The 21,931-nt window shown below is 38.8% G+C and overlaps 1 protein-coding gene across 1 annotated transcript in view; it reads right to left on the bottom strand.

Annotated features, from left to right (window-relative positions):
* NKD1 (NKD inhibitor of Wnt signaling pathway 1) overlaps positions 1-21,931 on the bottom strand; it is a 263,749-nt gene that overhangs the window by 114,156 nt on the left and 127,662 nt on the right. Inside the window, exons 8-9 of the mRNA XM_086847543.1 lie at positions 7,957-8,052; positions 6,448-6,581 (exon numbers count right to left, since the gene is read on the bottom strand). The gene's annotated coding sequence lies outside the window, so the exon portion shown is untranslated. The remainder of the gene's footprint in view (positions 1-6,447; positions 6,582-7,956; positions 8,053-21,931) is intronic.

The following is a 21,931-nucleotide window of genomic DNA, read 5'->3' as shown; positions in this document are numbered from 1 at the left end:
AGCGTCCTGCAAAGGCAGAGTGCATCATAGCAGGCTTTCCCTCTGTTTTGGCAGCCAAAGGGCAGACAAGTGAAAGAACTCAGACACATAAACCACACACCTTGTACTTCCTCACAGCTTCTTGCAATATCTTAAGAGAATCTTTCCCTGTAAGACTCCTTCAGTATCATGAGGCAGGTATAGGACCATGGCTGGGTCACAGCTGCTAATACCACATTCACACAATAAGAGAATAGATAAATTTATTTATCCAAATTTAGATTTTAGATAATAGAAATTCCTGAACATATACTGGCTAGAATTTATGTTCCTCTACAGTCAATGGAGAGAAATGGGTGATTCATGTGACCTATTTTATGTCTCTATGAAGTTGGAATGAATCATCTCCTAAAAGTACCTATTAGGACATGATTTGTCTCATCTTAATATAGACATTTAAAATAGGTCAGATGAACAGGTTATTCCCCTCCCCTGGCTATAAGGGGAGAGCAGGTGACCAGATCTAGTGAAGATATTGTAGATAGTTAAAGTTGGGTGAGATGCATTCCACTTTGTTCATATGGAGCAAGATTTTAATGTTCTTCTTCCCCTGGTCTTGAAGGGAGAGGTGACTTTTCTTTTTTTAAACACAAAAAGAATACTCCTGCATGCTATGCACTGTAAACCATTCAAGAGATCAGAGGGAACAAAACACTACCACGCTGGACAAGGCTCAAGTGGGATGTACAAAAGTGAGAGGTCACAGCTCTGTCACTGTACAGAAGACAGTCAATGTGAAAGTTACAGGTGTGTTCAGCCCATTCTTGTATGTGTAGTTGTGGGTCTGTGGAATGTTTCAAGATGTGTTTCCTGTTTCTGCAAGGAGTTAGAATGTCACCACAAAAAGTTTCTTACTGCTCTGGTTTTAGGGTCTGCTCTAATCAGCCCTCTTGTGCAGAAAGATACTGTCCATAACAATACTGTGACCAGATCAGCCATTCCCATCAACCTCCAGCAGACAAACACATGCAAGAACAGCTATGCAATCTCTGCTTCCCTGGTACTCCTAACCAGCTAAACAGTGGGAGTCTGTAGCTTACATAGGCTCAAGGAAAGTTTGAGCAGACCAATAGAAGGGAAATCCAGTGACAGTTTCTAAGCAGAGAGAAGTCATTCAAACTCAAGAATTCCCTGAATAACAAGTTGTGAGAGACTGAGAGATGATTGAGTGGAAGTATCATGATATGTTAACCCTATTATATTCTTCCCCAGGCATCTGCTTTTGGTCGCTGTTAGAGACCAGTGCCCTGTTCAGCAATTCTTGATCTACCTACCACAAAAAAATAAGTGGATCATGAGTGTTTCAGACAAGTTGAAGAAGTTCAATTAGTACAGTCTCCATGGAAGTGAAGAAGAAAATTCTTGCTCCAAGTTCAGCTAAGCCCCTGAGCTGGTCTGGAGGCTCCATACTGATTTCAAGAGACCCATGAGGTACTATTCAGTCTCTTCATGTCTGAGTAGCTGTACAATAATATCCACATTATTAAAATAAAGTCTTGTTTCATAAGACAGTTTCCTCATATGTTCTGAGTATTTCCTACTGAGAGTGGGAAGGCATTAATAAAACTGGATTTAAAATTCTACAAATCAGCATAAATCTCTATGGAAAAAGAATATACTTCAGCTCTTCCCTGCTGTTGGATTATTGTTGAATACCCTATGGTTCTCCACAAATTCTTTTCTGTAGCACAAACCAGTGAGACGGATAATAGAGCTTTTGTTTATAAATTCTATATTCTCTTTACTATAACATCTAGTATTTTAATAGCTCATGTTTCACACAATGGAATCATACTCAGAATTATGGCACCCTGGCAAATAGCTAAGGAGTTTAAATGTATCAGTCTTAAATCAGGCCAAACAGGACTAACAACCTAAAGCTGACATAGCCTCCCCCCAGCCATGAAGGAAGAGGTTTAACAAAATTTGTCTGCTGCATTGCTTCCTTGGGTAGAGCACTGGGGCTGCCTCCAGCTGGTCACAAGGCTCTGAGCCCAGCAGTTCAGCCAGGGTTCAGCCCACCTGCCTGTGCCTTCATCCAGATCATCCTCCATCCCTCTCCATCCCTCTGGCAGCAAGGATGTTACTGTGTTAAACAGTGTCAAAAGTTTTACTAAAGTCAAGATGAACAATGTTCTCTGCAACACCCACCTTTCTAGGCAGGGATTATTTCCGCCTTTCATAATCAATGCTGAGCACTCCCAGTCACCCTCTGTACTAAGCATGCTTGGAAATGGGTTCCAAAGCATTTGTTCCATTGCCTTCCCTGGGACCAGGGTGAAGCTGACTGGTCTGTCAGCTCTCAGATTCTCCTTTTCATCCTCCTTGTGTCACTTTTGCTTTATCTCAGTCCTCAGAAGCCTCTCCCAATAGTGGTGACCTTTTAATGATAGCTGAGAGTAGCCTCACAGAGATATCAGCCAGCTCCCAGTGAGTGCATCCCATCAGTTCCCATGGACTTGTGAACATCCAGCTTCTTTAAACACACTCTAAACACTTCATTGCTTCAGACTTTCTCACTGGGCTCAAGAGCCTGAGATTGCTGGGGGTTGCTTTTACCAGGAGAGAACGAGCTGGACTTCAGTGAGGACCTTGGCCTTCTCTGTGTCCTTTGTCTCTGAGCCCACCACCCCATTCAGCAGCAGATCCACAAAGTTTAGCTGCTGATCCACTTGCAGAAGCCCTTTTTGTTACCCTTCCCATCCTTTGCCTAATTAAACACCAGCTGGGCTCTGACTTTTCCAGTCCCAACCCCACATTTGCATGGGTTACTGGAGTCTCCAGTGTGGAACATGCCTGAAGTTTGTGTCTAGAGCCAAGCACAAATTCAATGTACCAACCTCAGAAGTAAACATGGAATGCTCTTTTGTGTAAAAATTGGCAGGAGACTGATTTTGCAAGGACCACAAACTATCCCAGCCACCCAAAATTTTCACTTTAGCAATTAAAAGAATCCAGATGTGATTCTCTGCATTCATTTAAAGGAAATTAGACAAAAGGAAGTATTAGAAGCAAATATAAGAGTTTCAAACTGCTACAATGGTCCAAGGCTTTGTCAGGCTTACAGCTGGGATCAGAGCTGTGCAGAAAGTAGGTTTTCTGCTATGTAGGAAATTCCACAATTTCTTTTTTCATTCTAAGCGAGGACAAAACTCTTTATTTATTTTCATAATTTTTTAAAGTTCTTTTTGGGTTTAAACTAATGGTTCTGATTTTTAGGCTTTTCCTAACTACAAAAAAGTTTGTCTTCTTAATTTTAAACAATGGAAAAGCTACTTACAAGGTCAAAGTGTTCTATTCCAAAAATATAAAGAACTTCTGTTTCAAGTCTATTCAAATATTCTGCTCCACTATTTTAATACATAAAGCATTGTCAAAAGTGAACCATTTATATGGATTGCCATTTTGCAATGAAGAGCAGTTCCACAATAAATTTTCTGACCAGTTCCAATTTAAATGTGAGAGAATACAGAGATTATGATTACAAGTTGTTTTGTATCTTCAGTGGTATTACTTATCCCTTTCATCTCCTAAGGGCAAGGATGACTCAGAAAAATATGATCAAAAATACAGGTCCTAGATATAACAAATATAGTAATTACGTTTCTTATTTTATCTTAAGATATCATGTAAAAAAATTGTTTCCAGTTCCAATTAACCTGACTCTTTATTTACTTAGGTTCATCTTCCCAGAGATTTTAGTGAGCAAGGTACACTTTCATTTCAGAAGCAGTTCAGTGTCTCTATTTCAGTTCTGCCATAAAGGAAGAACATTTATTTCTGTCAGTTTCCTTTACAGCCATACTGCAGGGTGCCTCTGATTATGCTAAACATTTGGGCCAGTTAAAGCCAGTTAGCTTTATTTTATGTGTTTTTATACTGCAGATTTTAACATTTCCTTTGTTAGGACACCAGGATTTTTTCACCACATGAGATGCAAAAATTAATAATACTTTGTTTTTCTAATACTGAGTTAACAGTCACACCATACAGCATCTAGCCTGACCCTGAACAAGAACTCTAGGCCCACCAGATATTCCAAATAGTACAGACATAATCCTATTAGAAAGATAAAATAATATAAGGGAAAACAAAGCAAAAGGAATCTTAAGTATGTATATTCCTCTTTAGGCTTCACAACTGAGCAGTCCCTCTGAAGCCATCACATTTCATTACAGTGGAGCTTTCTGGTCCAGCCCTGTGCATAGAAAAGGCAGCTGCATATCCTTGAGTTCTTTCCAGCCTGCATTCGGCACAGATTTTGAGTATAGGATGAGCATCTGACCTTTAAAAAAATCTTAAATTCAGAATATATAAAACAGGCTGCTTAGCCATTCTTCTTATTTCTAAAGGAGATTAAATGCAGTTGAAGAAACTACACTGCATTCAGAAACTGGACCCTTTGGAAGAAAGGGTGACATTTTCTCAAAAAGAAAGTCCACAGACTAGGACTTTTCAACTGTTTCAGTATAAAAGAGCCAAATATAAAGAGCAGGAAACCATTCTGTACTTTCAGAATAATGTGAAAAAGACAACCCAAGAGAGCTTTAATACCTGAAATGCTCTTAAATCCTAAAGAAAGACTTTTTGTAATACTATATCAAAAGGGGAAAGGGAAATAGCCCAACACAGTGCTTTCCTTTTTTCAGCATGATATGGATGTGGAAAGTATGTTAATTCCCATATTCTCAAAGGAAAACAAATAGCATAAACAGACAGACAGGAGAGGAAGAGAGCTGTATGTTTAAAATAATAGAGAAACCCACCACTCATTTAAGCTGTTAGCTCTGGCAAGGCTCAGGCTGTGTGTCCAATCACAGGACCTACAGTTTATGTCAAGGCTTGTTTCAGATGCATTCTGCACCAACTCCACCAAACGCAAACACAATTAGAGCATTCAGCATCAGACAGTAGGAGATCCCCTTTGATGTTGGGATAAAATGAGGATATGCATGGTTTTGTCCAAAATGACAACCATCCCAGGTTTACTAATGGGTATCTAATAGAAAAAGAGAACTTTATGATGCTCATTAATTACCAAACTGTCATGTGCTTCTGGCAGAAAGAAAGTAATCCTCTTCTCCAGATTAGACAGCCACCACAAAGGACTTCAAAGAACTTTCAGTCCCCTCCCCTGAGAGCTGCCTTGCATAAACCTCACAGCACTAACCGTGCAAATTAAAAGAAGGGAGCAGTTGACAAACCCTTCCTGATACATGCGCAGTCTATTGCTGTTGGCAGTTCAGACACGAGCCCTTATTCTGCTGGCAGATGTGCACATTTTCTGTACAGAAAATGTGCTCTAAATTTCACACAAAACTTTACAAATTATCGGTAAACAATGCTTTCCATTCTTGCTTTCAAACCCAGAGATATTTGTGCTGAAGGTCCTTTGGCAGCAATAAAAATTATTTTTTAAGAACGTGAATTTGTAGGAGAAATACAGCTCAAAGTCTAGTTCTCAGAAATTTTCCTCAGATGCTGTTCTTAATAAGGAGCAGCTAAAGTATGCCTTTTTCTGGCAATTCGCCACAATGGGTATAAAGGGCTACAGAAATCATCCAATATGAGAATGGATGTGTGAGGGAGCATGAAGCACTCACAATGATTCTCCTAGTTTAAATGGTCAGACATTTATGGATTTGGAGATTTTGCCTTCAACACAAATTCCTTCATTTGCTTTTACATTTCTATAAACTCTTTATATGTGACTTTTTTTTTTTTCCCAGAGACTGAACTACAGACTTCAAAGTAGGCATATTTCACATATTTATGATTGTCACCCAAATGCATGTTATTTATGGTTGTTTTCAGAAAGGTCTGAAACAGGGATAAAGTCTGAATTGTCTCTCAGGAGGAGCGAGGGGACAGGTACTTGTGATGTTTGGGTGACATGTGAATTTTAGATGACAGGATTGTGTTCCTCAACATATTTGACTCTTGTTTTCTTTATTTACTCACGTAGATACAAATCACTTTACTGACAAGGTGAAAGAAAATGAGCCCAAATTTTCATCCAGTAGGACATCTCTCCTTGAATTATCAGAAAAAATTTATGATCTGGGGAAATAATGTATTGCTGACATGTTTTTATAGATTTAACTCTAATGGGCTTACATACAGGGATGGCAATAATGCTTTGTCCATTATTACTGTATTGGAAAATTAGGAAATGCTCTCCCAACCAGAGCAACTACCAGGTAAAGACATCCAACTAGAACTACATAAGACAAAAACCAGATGGCTCCTTGTGCCTCTGTTAACTCCTGATAATATGCCTAAAGGAACTGGGTCATCAAAAGCATGAGTACACCCAGAATTTATACAACTGACAAAGTTCCCACTTCATTGAGTGGAACAATGGATTTGTTCTTTCAATAATAGCCTACAGGGTGTTGAAATACTTACCTGAGAGGGATGCTGTATTGGAACAGAAAGCCACAGTGAAATCATCTGGTAAATGAAGCACTCCACTCCACTCCAGCATGCAGTTCTTCTTCACATAATCATGCTTAATGCTTTTTCCATCACAGAAGAAAATCCTGGTATTTTAAATTGAAATAAAGACACAGGATGTGGAACAATGTACAAGTTGCTACTGGGCCTTCTAAGAAACAGAAGTACTCTGGCAGAAGCTGTTGCTATTATGAGTCTAAGCTCCAAGCTGACAAACATCCATGCTGTGTCTTAGTTTAGACAACCCTGATCATGAGTTTTTCTAAATGACTGACAATAAATATTTCATGCAATTTTTTTTTTTAAGCCATTTGTTCTTTCTATCATGTGATTACTGAACAATGACAGACCTGCAGCAAATATAAGGTAAGGTGTCCTTTCACAAAGGAGAGCAGATATCAATTCTGAACCTCTACAAACAAATGTAGAATGGAAATGCACTGATTTGCTAGTCCCATATCTCGAACAAACATTTCTAGGACACTTGAGCACTTTTGTATCTTTAAGACAAGCACTCACACAGCTCAGACATATAAAAGTTACTACAAAATGGGGCCTCTATCAAGGGGTCATCACCTCACAAAATCTGCTTTACAGTCAAGTGACCTCCATTTCCTTCTTATTTTCAAAGCCTTCCCAAAAGTTTTAGCCATATGAAGTAACAGCAGTGATTCAGATATACAAATCTTTAGGTCTTGTTTTCATCACAGGAAAAAACCCCACACACTAAGCTTAATTAAAGCCTAATATACCCTTTTAAAACAGCTTACAGTACCCATGCAACCTTCATTTTCCTGCCACAATGCCATCTTGCCCTCCCTGCATTTACTGTATTCCTTAAAAATATCTAAAAATCTTAAATAATAGCTTATAATTATTCCAAATAGCTTCAGCTAACAAAATATAGACCATGAGTTCATCTTTCCACAGAGCATGATGGAAAGAAAGGGAAAACCAGCTGGAGGTAAATGGTAAAAAACAGTCATTTGTACAATGAACTGTGCTGTGAGATAATCTCAGTTGACTGTGACACAGTCTTACTCAGAAGCAGGTCTAAACAAATTCTGGAGTTATGTGGAAAGGATTGTTGGAGTTGCCTGAGCTAGTTAAGAGCCTAGAATGTGTTAGGATGAAGGTTCTGTACTGGATTCAGGTATAACGTGCTTGGGATGAAGCAATGAACAGACTCACAGCAGGAATGCTGATTGGAATCCAGGTGTTTGTCATGAGGGTCACACATTAAAGTAGGGCTATTGAACAAGTGGAAAATATTAGCTCATGATCAGATAGCAGATGCTTTCATAACTATGAAATCTATGAGATCTATGGTTTATAAGACTACTCACATAGGTCACTAAATGGGTGATTGCAAATAAGTTAGTCATGCTTACCTGAAGTGTTAACTATATAAATGCTTTCATGAAATCACAAATTACCCATTTGTCATTGCTGGACACTTACCAAGCTTGGAAGCAATGCAGCAAGTATAAAAAATGCTGATACCCACAAAGCACTCCAGATGAGTCTCCAGTGTACCCAGCCAATGACAGCCCATAACTGTGGGGACATAATAACTGATCTTGAGAGGATGATCAGAGCAAATAAGTTTATTGTCAGATTATATTTGATGATATAAAGTTAAGAAATTGGGAAAATAGCTCTATTTACTCTGAAGGCTCTTCTGAGGGTGTTTGTATCTTGAAAATAATCCCAATGTTAATGCAGAATTGTGAGTGCATTTCCTATTTAAAAAAATAATCAGTATAATAGCTGTTAAGAAGATTTATCTGATGATCCTGTTGAGGGTCAGAACAGCTTATCTGTTCTTAGAACTGTAAAGATAATATTAAACATGCAAAGGAGCAGCTATGGATGTAGACAAAGCTGCTCAGTAAATCAAAAGGCTCCCCTGCTATGCTACACAGCACACAAACAGCTTTAGCTCCAGCTCTGCACACACTGACAGCTACTTACATGAATTTTAACACTAGGACACAACATTATGATGATATTTTCAGAGCTGTATTTTTTCTATTCTGATGTCCCCCGCTCTCTGTCAGCCTTCTCTGAGTGACTAACTTCTACACTTGAAAGAGGCAGAGAAGGCAGAAATGCTGGTGGACTCTGGCAGTGAGCACTGAAAGCTGGAGTTTGCACCTTGGGCTGTGGAAGAGCTCAGAACCTCCCTGGTACAGGAAAGGCCCATGCCAGGGTCAGTATGCACAGCACACGTAAAGCCTAAAGCTAGCTATGATATAAAACTCCAATTTAACCTTCCTCTTGAAATCTCAAGATGAATATCACAAATAAATAGTTAGATATGGAGAACATATACTTCAGAAGTTCTCCTCATGCCTCTAGAGCAGGACTATCAAGTTTCAGCTTTGTGAGCTGATAACCAAGTAAAGGAACGATACAACCAGCAGTTCAACAACTGCTCAGCTGGGTCGCTTTCTGACCAGCTTCTCTTTTTCTACTCTAAACACAGTTGACAAAGCCAAATATGTAGAACACAGACATACAAAAAACCCAAATCAAAACAAAACTAGTGGCTTCATACCCACAGGGGAGAGCCCAGTCTGTTCTCTTGCAGCCAGTGTTGGTTATGGGAGAAATTCCTGGGAAGGCAGATTTCTGTGAGAGAGAAGTGCTGCACACCATGGGCAGGGAGCTCTGCCAGGCTGGGCAGGGAGGGTGTGCGTTACTGGGGTCAATTCTTTTCACAGGAAATGAGGGACAAAGGATCAATTGCTCGTTGGAATGAGAATTAAATCAACCAGAAATCAACAAGGGGGGACGGGGCAGATGTAGAAAGTTAAGACTGATGGTGTTGTCCTGGTAATTTAAGTGCAGGTTGCAGTACCTAAGACTTTCAAAATAAAAAGTTTATGGACTAAAGTACTGCAAATAGATGTCTCTATTTTGTGAACTACTATAAGGTGATTAGCCAGGTAAAAGAAAAAAAATATTCTAACATTTAGACTGTATTGAAATTAAACATTCCTTTCAAGTAAACACCTCTATAATAATCCTAGATTATACATGCTTGAATAAATACAATTGAAAACAAAAATTAAAATTTGAGAGTAAAATATTTCAGGGGTGAACAATATTAAGGGAACATTTTTGGTTCTACCAACCATAGTGCAGCTGAGACTAAAAACAAACAAACAAAAAAAAGTACTGTTTACTTGAGGTGGTTTTTTCCATATGGAGAAACATGTTTTGATATCTGCATTTTTGCAGAACCTTGAGTAGCTTAGGGGTTCTCTCTCAGCACAATTCATCCAGCTGTCTAATGAGGTAAGAGTGCTGTGATGGAGGATTGGCAGGCAGAACAGGGTCCTCAGTCTGGTAGTCAAGGAAGAGAAGGCACAGTGAATGGAAAAGGAATTTAGTTTCAATGTTTATGAAGAGAGAAAGCAAGGAAACTAATGAAAAGGTCCTAATCTCTTTCCAGTAGGCTTAGTGAAGTCTTAGTTTTGCAAGTTTATGTAGTAAGATATCACTTGACTTATCCAGTGTCATAAACTGTTATTACTCATAAGTTATTGGAGGGCAGAGAGACATCTCTTCAGCTGGGGGATGCCCAGCTGTGGGGGGGTCAAAGGACACAAGGTTGGATTGATGATCCTTAGTCCTGTGCAAAGAGGAAAACCAGGAGATGTAACTGCCATCTCAATTACAAAGACTGGATCTAACCCCAGAGAGGAATAAAGAAGCTGAAGCTGGAAAACTCCCTAGATTTTATTTTTTTTTCACTAACCTTAACAACTTCTTTAAAGAAAGAATTTCATCAACTTGTGCAAGACACTGAAGAGACAGAAAGGGGGTAGTTTCTGCAATAGCAGTGATTTGGACATACTGCTAAGTTCCTTGCTATCTGGTAATCACAGATTTATTTATCAATCTTGATTGGAAGGAACTCCTCAGTCATCTGTTCCAAACCTCTGTAACTTTTATATCTGTTCAGTATTTCCTTTGGTGCAACCTGTGACCACTGCTTCTCAGCCTTTCACTGTGCATCTCCAGGAAGAGTCTCATGAGTATTTAGGGTCTGCAACACTTTGTCAAGTTAATGATTCAGTGTCATGTTTCTAAGAACTACAAGCTGCTAAGAGAAAAACAAGGCATGCACAGATTAACGCTATCATCCTTCCTGATTCCAGCAAGTGGAAATTTAGGAACACTGAGTCTGCAATTAGCAGTGGTGCTTAATTAGGTGTAGATTTAATCCTTTCTGGAATCTATTTAGTTTCCACAAAATTCCGTAGTGGAAAGTGCTGCAGTTGACTTATGAATTATGAAAAAGTGCTTTCTTCACTTGAAGTGAAGCAAATTGAGCTCTCCCAGTTTTAGCAATATTTTATTGGCAGCAAGTGAGATGAAGATGCACAGCTTCTCTCGATGATTTATGCAATTTCAGTGGCAATGGATCTCAAGGATGTTTTCAAACTTTAGAGTTAAGGGAAACAGTTGAAACTGTTGAGATAGCAAATGTTAACACCCTCCGAGAATTTCTCTGCATAATAAAGTTTACCATCAGAAGTATCACAATGAAGTTTTTCCACTAGACTTCTAGTAGTGTAATTTCTCATGTGAAGACACTCCAAAATAGGCCAGCTCACCCAGGATTGCAGCAATATAGATATAATATATTATAGATTGACTGGTAAATCTATATGTGTACATAAAGATTGACTGGAACAATGCAAAGAAAGAAATTTGGAATTGGAGATTTATTTTTCCCCTAAAGGACAAGCTCTTGCCCACTTTTAAGATCAAAGGCAAATTGCAAAGATGTTATCAAGAAAAACATCTCTGTGTCAGTCCAAATCACTAATCACTTTAATATCCTCTGTGATTTCTTCTGTGTTAATGTTGAAAGCACTGCTTGTCAGAACACTGAACCTGAAAATTGAAAAACTCTCCTCTTAAAATGATATTTTTACTTATGCTGACTTGATTGCTGCTGTTGCCCTCCCTCCAGTCTGATGCCACCATCTGTCCATGCTTTCCAAGAGTTCAAATATAGTTATCAAAGCAAGTGAAAGAATAATAATTAGACCTTAGCTGAAATACCAGGTGTATTAGCAGCTTAGTATGTTCCAGAAAAAAAGAGTCTATGCTGTTCTTACTGTTCATGCTGGTGCTGAACTGTTTCTTAGCAGCTTCTTCAAATTTTCCTTCTGTAGACTTTCCAATAAATGCCTTTAAAACTCACTGCTGTGATCTCTACCTCCACTTTTGTTTCAGTGTTGAGTCATTCTATTTAACTCCCTTTGTAGCAGCAAACTGCCCTTTGTATAAACTGAACCTAGTTAAGAATTCCCTTTTGCTGCGAATCCGACCGGAATTCTTAGCGGTACACAATGTCATACACCATAGCAAGGTGTTTGCTCCAGTATTTCACTCAAAAGCACTGGGCTTTGTTCTGATTCACACACTTCAGATAAGATCAGAATCAGGCCAACAGTTTCTGCCAAAAGAGCATACAAACTGAAAGGCAGAGAAGATAAAACAGACTCACTCCAAGAGATTCAGAGAATGAAAGTAGCAAAAAGCTTTTTAACTTTTTCTGTTTTGGCTGGAAGTGATGCTACCCTGTGTAGAGCATCCATAGGCCCTGTGAAAGCAGAGAGATCTACAGAGGTATTAGAGAGGAAAGTAAAAAGAAAAATGAACTGGTAAAAAAATAGAATTAAAACTTTAATATGTCACCCTGCTTCAAAGAAGGTTGCTTTGATCATACTGCATGGTGCAATCACACTCAGATTTTTAGAGACCTCAGGACTACCCCCTTTGTAAAGAAACATTAAGAGTCAGGAGAACAATTTATTACTGTGGCATCTGTCCTTCTGACATATATCTTCCCCTTGCTAATTGACCATTCAGGAACTAAAGCAAGAAGCATTCTTAGCTTTCAGTGCAGTCTGGCTCCAAACACAGCTGCAAGGTGACTGGAGGAAGTTTCCCTCCAGCTTGCTCTTGCAGGGACAGGGAGCAGTGGTCTGCAGACAGCACACTGGGCTCTTGTCCTGTTGCATCCTGAACTCAGCAATTCCCATCCTAGAGAATGCCTCCCCTGCCCCATCCAGCTCTTGCTGGATTTTGCTTCTACCCTTCATATGTTCTGTCACAGCACATGGACAAAAAGACAGCTTTCTTGCCCGTATTTATCAGGGCTTGGCCCGCCACCAGTTCATAGTGAAAACTTCATGCCCATGTCAAGAATCTGTCTCAGCCCAAACTCTGTACTTCTGAGAGGCACAAGAAAGCCTAACATCTGTGCACATTACACAGCAACAGTAAATCAATTCTAAGATCATAAGCTTTGTCTGATATTAAAAGAGAGGAAAATAAAAGGCAGGACTTGGAGCAGCAAACACCTCACAGGTGCTAAAATGTGCCTGGTATTTTAACATGGACCCAAGCTATTGTTCATAAGTCTGGATGAACCAGACAAAAGCAAACCATGCATGCTACAAAACCATCTGCCAAGAGATAGCACAAGCCAACTCTCCCCAAATATGTGAATGCTTTAAGTCAAAAGTGCAGCTGGGCTAACAGTCATTGGGAAAGCGAGCATGAGTCATAGGGTTCAGTAGGCTTTAGCAACTCCTCGTGTCACAGCGCAGACATAATCTCACAATCTCACTCTGCAGTTCCTGGACAGCTGGAGAAGGACTTTGGAGAGAAACATGTTGTGCTTTCTTTCAAAAATCCAGGGCCTTACTCCCTTGATGCATCTCAAGAATCGTGACCTGCTCTTAGTTGGCAGTGTCAGAGCTGTTGTAAACGTGGTGTGTCTGCACCACAGCACAGGGCACTCTGCAGTGCCACCAGGACACGTACCTGGGTGCACTCCTGCTCCAAAGAAGACACAAAACAGGCACATCATCCTTCACAACTGCAGAGCCTGTCTGGGATACTCATACCACCAGGACTGCAGGGTACTCATCAGAATGTTCATGCTCCACAGTGTGGCACAAATTAAGTAGAATAAATAAAAAAATACATCTTTATTTAGGTTCATGTGCTTCTTACTATGTCTCAAAATTGTGTTTTACTTCTTTTCTTTCACCAAGAAATGAAAGTTCTATGTGTCTCAAAATAAGTAGATTTACTCCATGGCAGACTGATGGAGAATGTTTAGACATTACTTTTCCCTATACCTCCCAGATGGCTTATTTCTCCAGATGCAAAATACATAATGTTTTCAAAGCAACAGCTATTGGATAACATAAAGCATGCCAAGTTTCATGAACACCTAAGCATGCTTAATAAAATAAGATTTGGATTATACTCATATATTAGAAGTTGCTAATTAAAGTTAGTATATGTTTATTTTTGGTAATTATGTTAATCCTGAAGTATTTTTGTGGTATTCACTGAAACTGATTTCAATAAAATCCTTACTGAACTATAGTACAGCTTTCTCTATGCATCTATCACCCAGTCACTTTTTCTAATTTTTACAAAATGACTAAAACTTTATAGAATCTCATTGGAAATCTTAAAGCAGCTCTGAATGACACAAGCCACTGATCAGTCCCCTTACAATGGAAGAAGCCACTGTCATCTCGTTCATATGTGAGTAAGTTTGTAAGTTTAATTTACAAAGTTTTTAAGTTCAACTCCAGATGAATTTAACTGCTTTTTAGACAAGGCATTGGGTTTGTTTTGGTTTGGTTTTCAAATATAAGCAGTGCTCCACTGCCAGAAAACAGGCCCCTGGGTATTTTTCCTTCAGTGTGTCCTCCATCAGTTAAGAGTTTGATAAACCTACTTTACAGGGGCTAAAATGTTGGATTTTTCCAAACTTGCCTGATATAAATAAGCCAAGTGTTTTGGAGAGGAATCCAGAAGTATTTAATCAGGCAAAACTTCCATTGATTTCCATGGGAGTCTTGTCAGAGTAAGAACTGAGTTAAGACTTCAAGACTTGGCACATTATCAATCCCAGCAAATGACGGGCGAGAGCTGATGCCTAACGCATGTTCTAGGGAGGAAACTACTTGGCTCAGAGACCAGATTTAAAACATCACATACTGTAGTTTAAGCCCTGTAAGAAGTGAGAAGAACAAAGCTTAAGTTAGTCTCTAAACACCCAAGTCAGAGTTCAAATACAGTGCAAATATTCTTTACATATCTCAGCACGTCTAGTGGCACGCTTACTGTAAAAGGCAAGAGCGATGGATAAAAGGGAGCAAGTCTTAATGGGAAATGAGCGCCCAGAGGAGGCACCACAATGCACCTTTTTCACAGGCTGTTGATGGGTAGATAACACATGATTGTGGTGTGACAAAGTTAGTTCAGAAACACTATTAAAATAAGGAACATAGTATTTCATATGGCTATTTTAGAGATTCTTTTTATTCCTGAATTTCTTCAAGCAGCAATCTCTTTTTTATCCTGTTTGGCATTGTGGGGGAGCTTGAAATATCACATCCTCACAACCAAAGGCAAAAGCCAAGAAAAAGAAAGATGAAGGGCTTTACTATACAGCCTTTCCTAAATGCTAACAAACATAACTCTGAATTTGTCCAGCAGATTGGGTTTAACACTGCACCAGCTTGCCTTATAAAGGCAAATTTTTTAACATACTTGAATAATAAAAATGAGTGTAACAAATGAAGTAAGCTGTTCAGGAATGGGATTTCTTGCTCAGTCACTTTGTCTGATCCATCATGGGTGGCACTTTATTAATGTGCCTGATGTTGCTGATTAGATCAATGGCTGGTGATTAACTGTGGGGTTTGTCTGATCTGCAACAGATTCAGAAACTGCAAAAATTCCCTTTGCAGGAGGCACAGAACACCCCCTTCTCAAGCTCCTTCATCCAGAATACTGCTCCAGTGGAGGACAAGGCTGCAGGCCATGAAAGCTCAGTTGTTTTGAAGTATTTCCTGGAGATTTAAAAATTCCATCTCTCCTATAAGGAATGTCTTACTAGTAGAACATTAAAGCATGACAATTGTGTGCATTAATACAAATTGCTAACACATAGGCCTGTATTCAGAATATTATGAAATATATTTAGGACAATACAGAGAGAGACACAGAGGTAGAAACAGATTTCAGAGTACTGCTGACCAGGTGCTGGTAAATTAAAACCAGGTGTTGTCTCGAGTTGTTTCTAGGCAAACATAAAAATCTGAATTGCACTCAAAACAGGAAAGATTTTCTACTTTATTTCTGGTTGATTTGACTGACTTTTTTAGTAAGCATACTGCTTTTTTCAGTAAAAAACCTCTTTCTGCACAAGCATTCGCTTTTTAATTGAAACATTTTCCCCCCTCATTTAAGACTAAAATAGTGGCCTTATCAGGAGGGGAGAATTGTATACAGATCCTTTATACTAATTCTTTTTGGGAATCTGACATAATGTGTGGACTGGATAAACACATCCAACATATAATAAGATGCATCTTAACTATTCAGTCATATCCGAAGTGCAAAGCTGACTCAGTGCACAGGGCAGTTTACCTTCTTCAGAATTCTTAATGGCACACAGACTCCTCATATTTTGCCTGAATGTAACAGAGTCTCACAATTCATACATTTTAAACATTTTGCTTTTCTTTCTCCTTTTTAAACCGGGTAACAGCCCATGGGAGAGGAGAGTTCACTTGTTAAAAAAGAGAAGAAAATACTTTCTGAGCATGACCAGTGTATAACAGTCAACAACATCCTGGGCTGTATCAAAAGCTGTGCCAGGTTCAGGTGAGACATCAGGAGGAATTTTGTCTCTGAATGGGTGGTTAAGCATTGAAACAGGCTGCCCAGGGAAGTAGTGGGGTCACCATGCCTGGAAGTGTTCAAAAAACAACCGGACATGGCACTTAGGGCTGCGGTTTAGTTGACAAGGTGGTCTTTGGTTGAAGGTTGAACTCAAGGATCTTGGAGGTCTTTTCCAGCTTTAATCATTCTGTGATACCCACTGAGGTCTAAAGAAACTGCAAAAGCTTAAGCAGCTTTCACCACTTCAATTACAAATTTCATGACCTAAAATAATCTTCAAAATGTATTCATGCAGACAGATACAAATTTGAATGCATGATGACGTCTCTTCCACTTACAGAGGATATGGGCATCTCTCATTTTTAACTCTACAGATCTGGGACAAAAATTCCACAGTTAGAAATGGTCTTCACTTGCACATAAAAATATTCTTCCTCTAATAATGACACAGAATTCACCATTTCTTTCACAGTCTGAAGTTCAGCTGCTTTCACTATACACAACTCCACGCTTCTGTATTTTACGCTTCAACTCTGTCCTGCCTCCTCTCACACAGAAACACTTTGAGGGGAGGAGAATTAGCTAGAACATAGGTGAGAATGAGGAGCATGCAAACAGTGAGTAAAGACACCTGGGGCAGTGGCCGCCTTCATAATACAGATAGACAATAACGCCTACATTGCATTGGAGACTCTTTAAATACTGGGCAGCCATGGTGAACATTCCAGCTGAAATCACCCTACCCAGAGGCATCCATTTACTCAATTTACTGGTTTCCTCTGCAGCTAAAAATCTCAGAAGGCAGAGGATAAGTAATAGTGAAATCTGATGATTTCTGCAAATACCCCATGTGATTCCAGAGCTCCTGCTCTGAGGCAGCTGGAATTAAACACAGTGGCCTCTGGGCACACAGCATTGTGGCAGCTCAGTTGAACAAGCCAAGGATGTTCTCTAACATACATCATAGTGTGTCAGCACTAATCTTAGGAAAAAAAGACAATAACTGTGATTTCTGCAATGTTAGGATTGCTACCTTATTGCTACATCTAATTATTTATACACATAAAACGTTGGCCCTGAGTTCAAGATTATTCATTCCAAATTAATAGAATGATTAATGTTCCTTAATTTCTGTTGGACTTTTCAGTCTTAGCTACACTGGGGCCTAGATATTTGTCTTTCTGAGACATGCATCACAGCCATGGCAATTCAGATATTACAGATTTAAGCAACACTGAAGGAAAATGTCTCTGTTCAAAGACAGCCTTAACTAGGTGGCAGCTCTCCATTCTTCCCACCCCCCAGTCTCATTAAGCTTGCAAGATTGGGGCCCTCTCCTGTGGAGGCTTATCTGTATACATAGTGCTCATGTTCCAGGGAATAAATGATCTCAAGACCATTCTTCTAGCTAGGAACATTATATACCAATATTTTCATGAAATAGATTTGTTATTCTCCCGTAGCTAGACAATTGAAAGGCTCTGCCTCCTGAAATGAAGCAGTTTACAAAGAATGAAACAAGGGTAGGCCTGTCTAAAAATAAATAAATACAATTACAAACATTAAAGTTTCTAGAGGCATTACTCACTCAGCCTCCCTGGATAGCACCTGATGTAGACACAGATGCATCAACATAAATGCCTCTTCTGATTTTCCTTATTAAAAATACAGCAGCGGTGAGGACAATGGTGCTAAATGCACTACTGGAATTTCTTGTTTGTAGTGGGAGGAACTACTCTGAAACTTAAAGACATACTTATGTGTTGTCTCTTCATATGTGCTCTTCATATAGCCCTGTCAGGAGACACTGTCAGCATCTTTTAGTTCCACCTATCCACATCCTATCCAAATTTTGCTGTTAATGGTAGAGGTGGAACATGATGGCAGCTGTACATCAGCTTCCCTTTGTTGAATTTATTTTTTAAGAAACATACAAACAAACCCAGCCAAGAATAAATTTTCTAGTATCTGGTTTCTCCCAGTTAAGTTAATTTGAGCACATAGAATAATGATAGTAAGAAAAACACCTAGGAAAAAGCCACATGAATTCAGCATACATCTACAATCCCAAAGAAAAGCATCCTTAAAAGCATACACGCATAAGACTTAAATAATTTTGGGTTTGTCATTCATTTCATGTCATTTCATTCATGTCATTCTTCAGTTAGTTTTACAGCATGGCAAAGGAGTCTCACCCCATGTGTGTCCCCAAGGATACTGGCCATTTGGTAGAATGGGAATGTAACCTGTTTTGTGCAATAATTATTTTATTAAATTTTTTATGTGAGAGGCCACAGCTACACATCTTCTCAGGGTGAGGTGGGCAGACACTCGTACACCTGCTGTAGTAATGGCTCTCAGTGGCTGCTTATGAGAAGCTGGGGGAGCTGCACAGAGAGCTGTGCTCTGTCCATGTGCCAGCTATTAGATGTTGAGCACTAAAACCAGATGACTGCATCTCTGCAGCAAGAAAAGGCATCAGATCCCATGCCTGCAGGCAGAATCTTTTTTTAAAATTTATTTATATGAGACCAGAAAAAAAAAGTAAAGTCTTTCCCTGGCAGTATCACAATTAAAAAGAAGCAAGGACCAACAGCAACACGGAGTATGATGCCAGAAGTGCTGATCCTCCTCCAACTCCTGAATCCATTTAGTCTGTCTCAGAAGGCCCTGCACAGATGAAACTCTTTGATATGTTTTTAACCTCTATGAGAGCTGCACAGGTGCAGCCCATTTGGAAAGCAGGCGGCTCCCATTTTTCCACCAGGGGCAATGTTACTTTGAAATCATTCCATGAAGTCATTAGACATGAGCTTTTTGTTAGTGTTTTTAAAAGACATAATTTATTGGGTTTTTTTTTTTTTTTACTTTCAATAGCTCAAGAACTGCAATGAATTAAAAAGTCATCTCAGAAACCTATTAAGGTGAGTACCAGTCACCAAGTTCCAGCCTTCTTTGTTAAGCAAATTGACTTCAGTCATTGTATTTATTACCAAAAAAATAAATTAAAGAAAAGACCCTCACATACAGTATACATGCTCTTTGCAAATTCTCTGTCTGGAGATTAATCAAACCTCTCTGTTAAGCTGTCCTGATGAAATGGGAAATTAAATACTTCACTGTGAGTGTGAGTATATTTTAAGGCAGATTTTAGAAGTATAGAAAATCTTGACAAAGTAATAAAAATTATTACAATTGTGAGATCATTTTTTGTTTGGAAAAACTTCACATGGCAACATAATCATGAAATCTTTCAATTTACTGAAATAAAGTAGGTGAAACAGCATGTCTTAAATTATTTTTTTAAAATCTATACTTTGCTGTTCTCCACAGAAAATGCTGAAGATAGTATATCTCATATAAATGTCAAATAAATTAAAGCCAAATATCTCAGTATTTGTCTATAAGTACTTTGCTGGATACATCATTCCCTCACTGAATCACTAGATGTTGCAACCAAAATAGGCTATTATGACTATTGCATTTGATCTCCTGGGTAACGCAGGCAAAAGCACCATTAATTTCTGCATCAAAACCATTCCTTTTGTTTGATCTACAGCACCTCTTTTGTAAGAAGATACCTAGTCTTAATACAAAGACTTCAAGTGAAGGATAAACCACTGTGTCCCTAGGTAAATTTTACAGTGGTTAATTTTCTCTTCTTGTTAAAAATGGGCATATTGCTTCATTCCTGCATTTGTCTATTCGAAACACAAGACTGTAATACCTTTCTTTCTGCTCAAAAACCAGATTAAAGATGTCAGCAGTAATTGTGCAAGTTGATCTGCAATAACATATAGCCTTTGGTGTCGACACTAATCAAGGTTAGGCAACTCCAGCAACATCTAGATACACAGCAGGAGGCAAAGGTTCAGTTAATTCAGAATTCTCTTGCCTTTGTGCTTTTGATGAAATTTTAATTCAGTTTGGGTGCAGGTCTATTTCTTTTACTGTTTTGTGTTTGAGAATATTAAAATGAACATAAAAAACCCCATACCTGTTGCAAAGTTCTCATTGATATGCTGTTATTTACATGCATATATTGATAAAAGAAAACTCAAAGCTACTGATTGTCTCTGTTCATAAAACAGAGCAATTACTATTGTCAGGGGTTATCACCAACAATGACAGCCAGTAGGTTTCACATCTAATGGAAGGCATGAAGACTACTCAGAACAGCTTTAAACCAAACCAGTGGGTCCTACAAATATGCAAAAATTACCTTTTTATATCAGCATTCATCAGATTTAATCTAAAATAATTGTTTTAATGGAATATGTAAATCACATATATTTCTTAAAGAACTTCAAGTTGGAATACTCTGAACTCCTTCAAACTCCTTTGGCCTACTCAATTTCCCTTAACTAAAAAAAGCATTTTGGGGGTATTGGGAAGTACATAAGTTTAAGAATCACATCAAAAAGCAAGAGTTATTCTTAAGTTTGTGAAAATGTTTGTGGTCTTCCTTAAATTGTAAAACAACACCATCATCATCACCAATAAAACCAACAAGCTGACACCACACAGAAAAAGAAAGGCAAACTCCCAACCTGTATGTGCATTATTCAGAAAGGCAGAATAACCCTGAGTTTTCAGCCTAGCAAGGTATAAAAATGCATTTATTTCTTTACATCACTCCTAACTGTTAACCAGAAGCCAAGAACTTTGTCCTCCATACAATGTGGAAATTTCAGTCACACACATTAGCTGTTAAAGAGGAAGGAGGTACTAAGCTTATCTATCAGGACTAGTATTAAATATTGTTATACCACTAAACACCATCCAACTCCTTTCCTTATCAATGACTTCAATACTGCATACTTGAACATATCCTGAATTGAAAGATTGTCCCCATGTTAATCATATACTTCAAAGCCTTAATCAACTTTCCCAACAAAGCAAAAACACAATTTTAAACACTGTCTCAGTGGGAGTCAAGGTTTGGGTGGAGGGAGGAGACATGTGGGAAGTTAAAATGGGCAAGGTTGAAAGGCGTAGGTAAAACTCGTAACTGGGACTTCAAGGGGTGGATAAGCTTAACTAGTGATTTCCTGGTTTTTCTAACACTTGTGTTGATAGTCTGTGCACTTCAGAAACCTGGCCCTGGCCCTTAGTTTCACAGAACAGGGGAGAGAATGTGGAACAACAGCTGCACTTCAAAAGCCACATGGCTTTCAGAGTGTTTTGTTCCCCTTCACACGTTTTTCTGCCAGAAGGGAACATATGGTGCGCTGTTTGGAAATTTCCCTGCCTAAATTTTTGTTTGATTAATTTCATCCAACTACTCCCAGTTACGAGCCCTCATAACACCCTAGACAGTTACACTCCTTCCTTTACATTTATACCCTTCAATTAGCTGTAGACTATGTGCCTTCTTAATCACCATATAGCTATACACATCTAGTCCTTTTCATCTTTTCTTGTCATCATCTTTCCATGCTCTTTAATCATGTTTGTGGCTCTTTTCTGACTTCCCTCCAACTTCTTGATATTTTTGTCTGATCTTAAAGTGTCCATACCAGTGCTTTCTCTTGGAGGGGTAGTGTTCTGTATTTGGAATCAATTTCTCTTCAGACTCTCGTACATCACCTATCTGAGCAGTTTCCAGCTCTCTAAAGAATGTGACCGGTGTCCTTGGACTATGACACTGCATGTCCATGATTCTGAAACCTTGTGTGGTATCCTGTTACAA

The sequence above is a fragment of the Cyanistes caeruleus genome, chromosome 12 (genome assembly GCF_971803275.1).
Source record: "Cyanistes caeruleus chromosome 12, bCyaCae1.hap1.1, whole genome shotgun sequence".
Taxonomy (NCBI): Eukaryota; Metazoa; Chordata; class Aves; order Passeriformes; family Paridae; genus Cyanistes; species Cyanistes caeruleus.
Note: the sequence above shows the minus strand (reverse complement) of the source record. Positions and strands in the feature narration are given on the sequence as shown.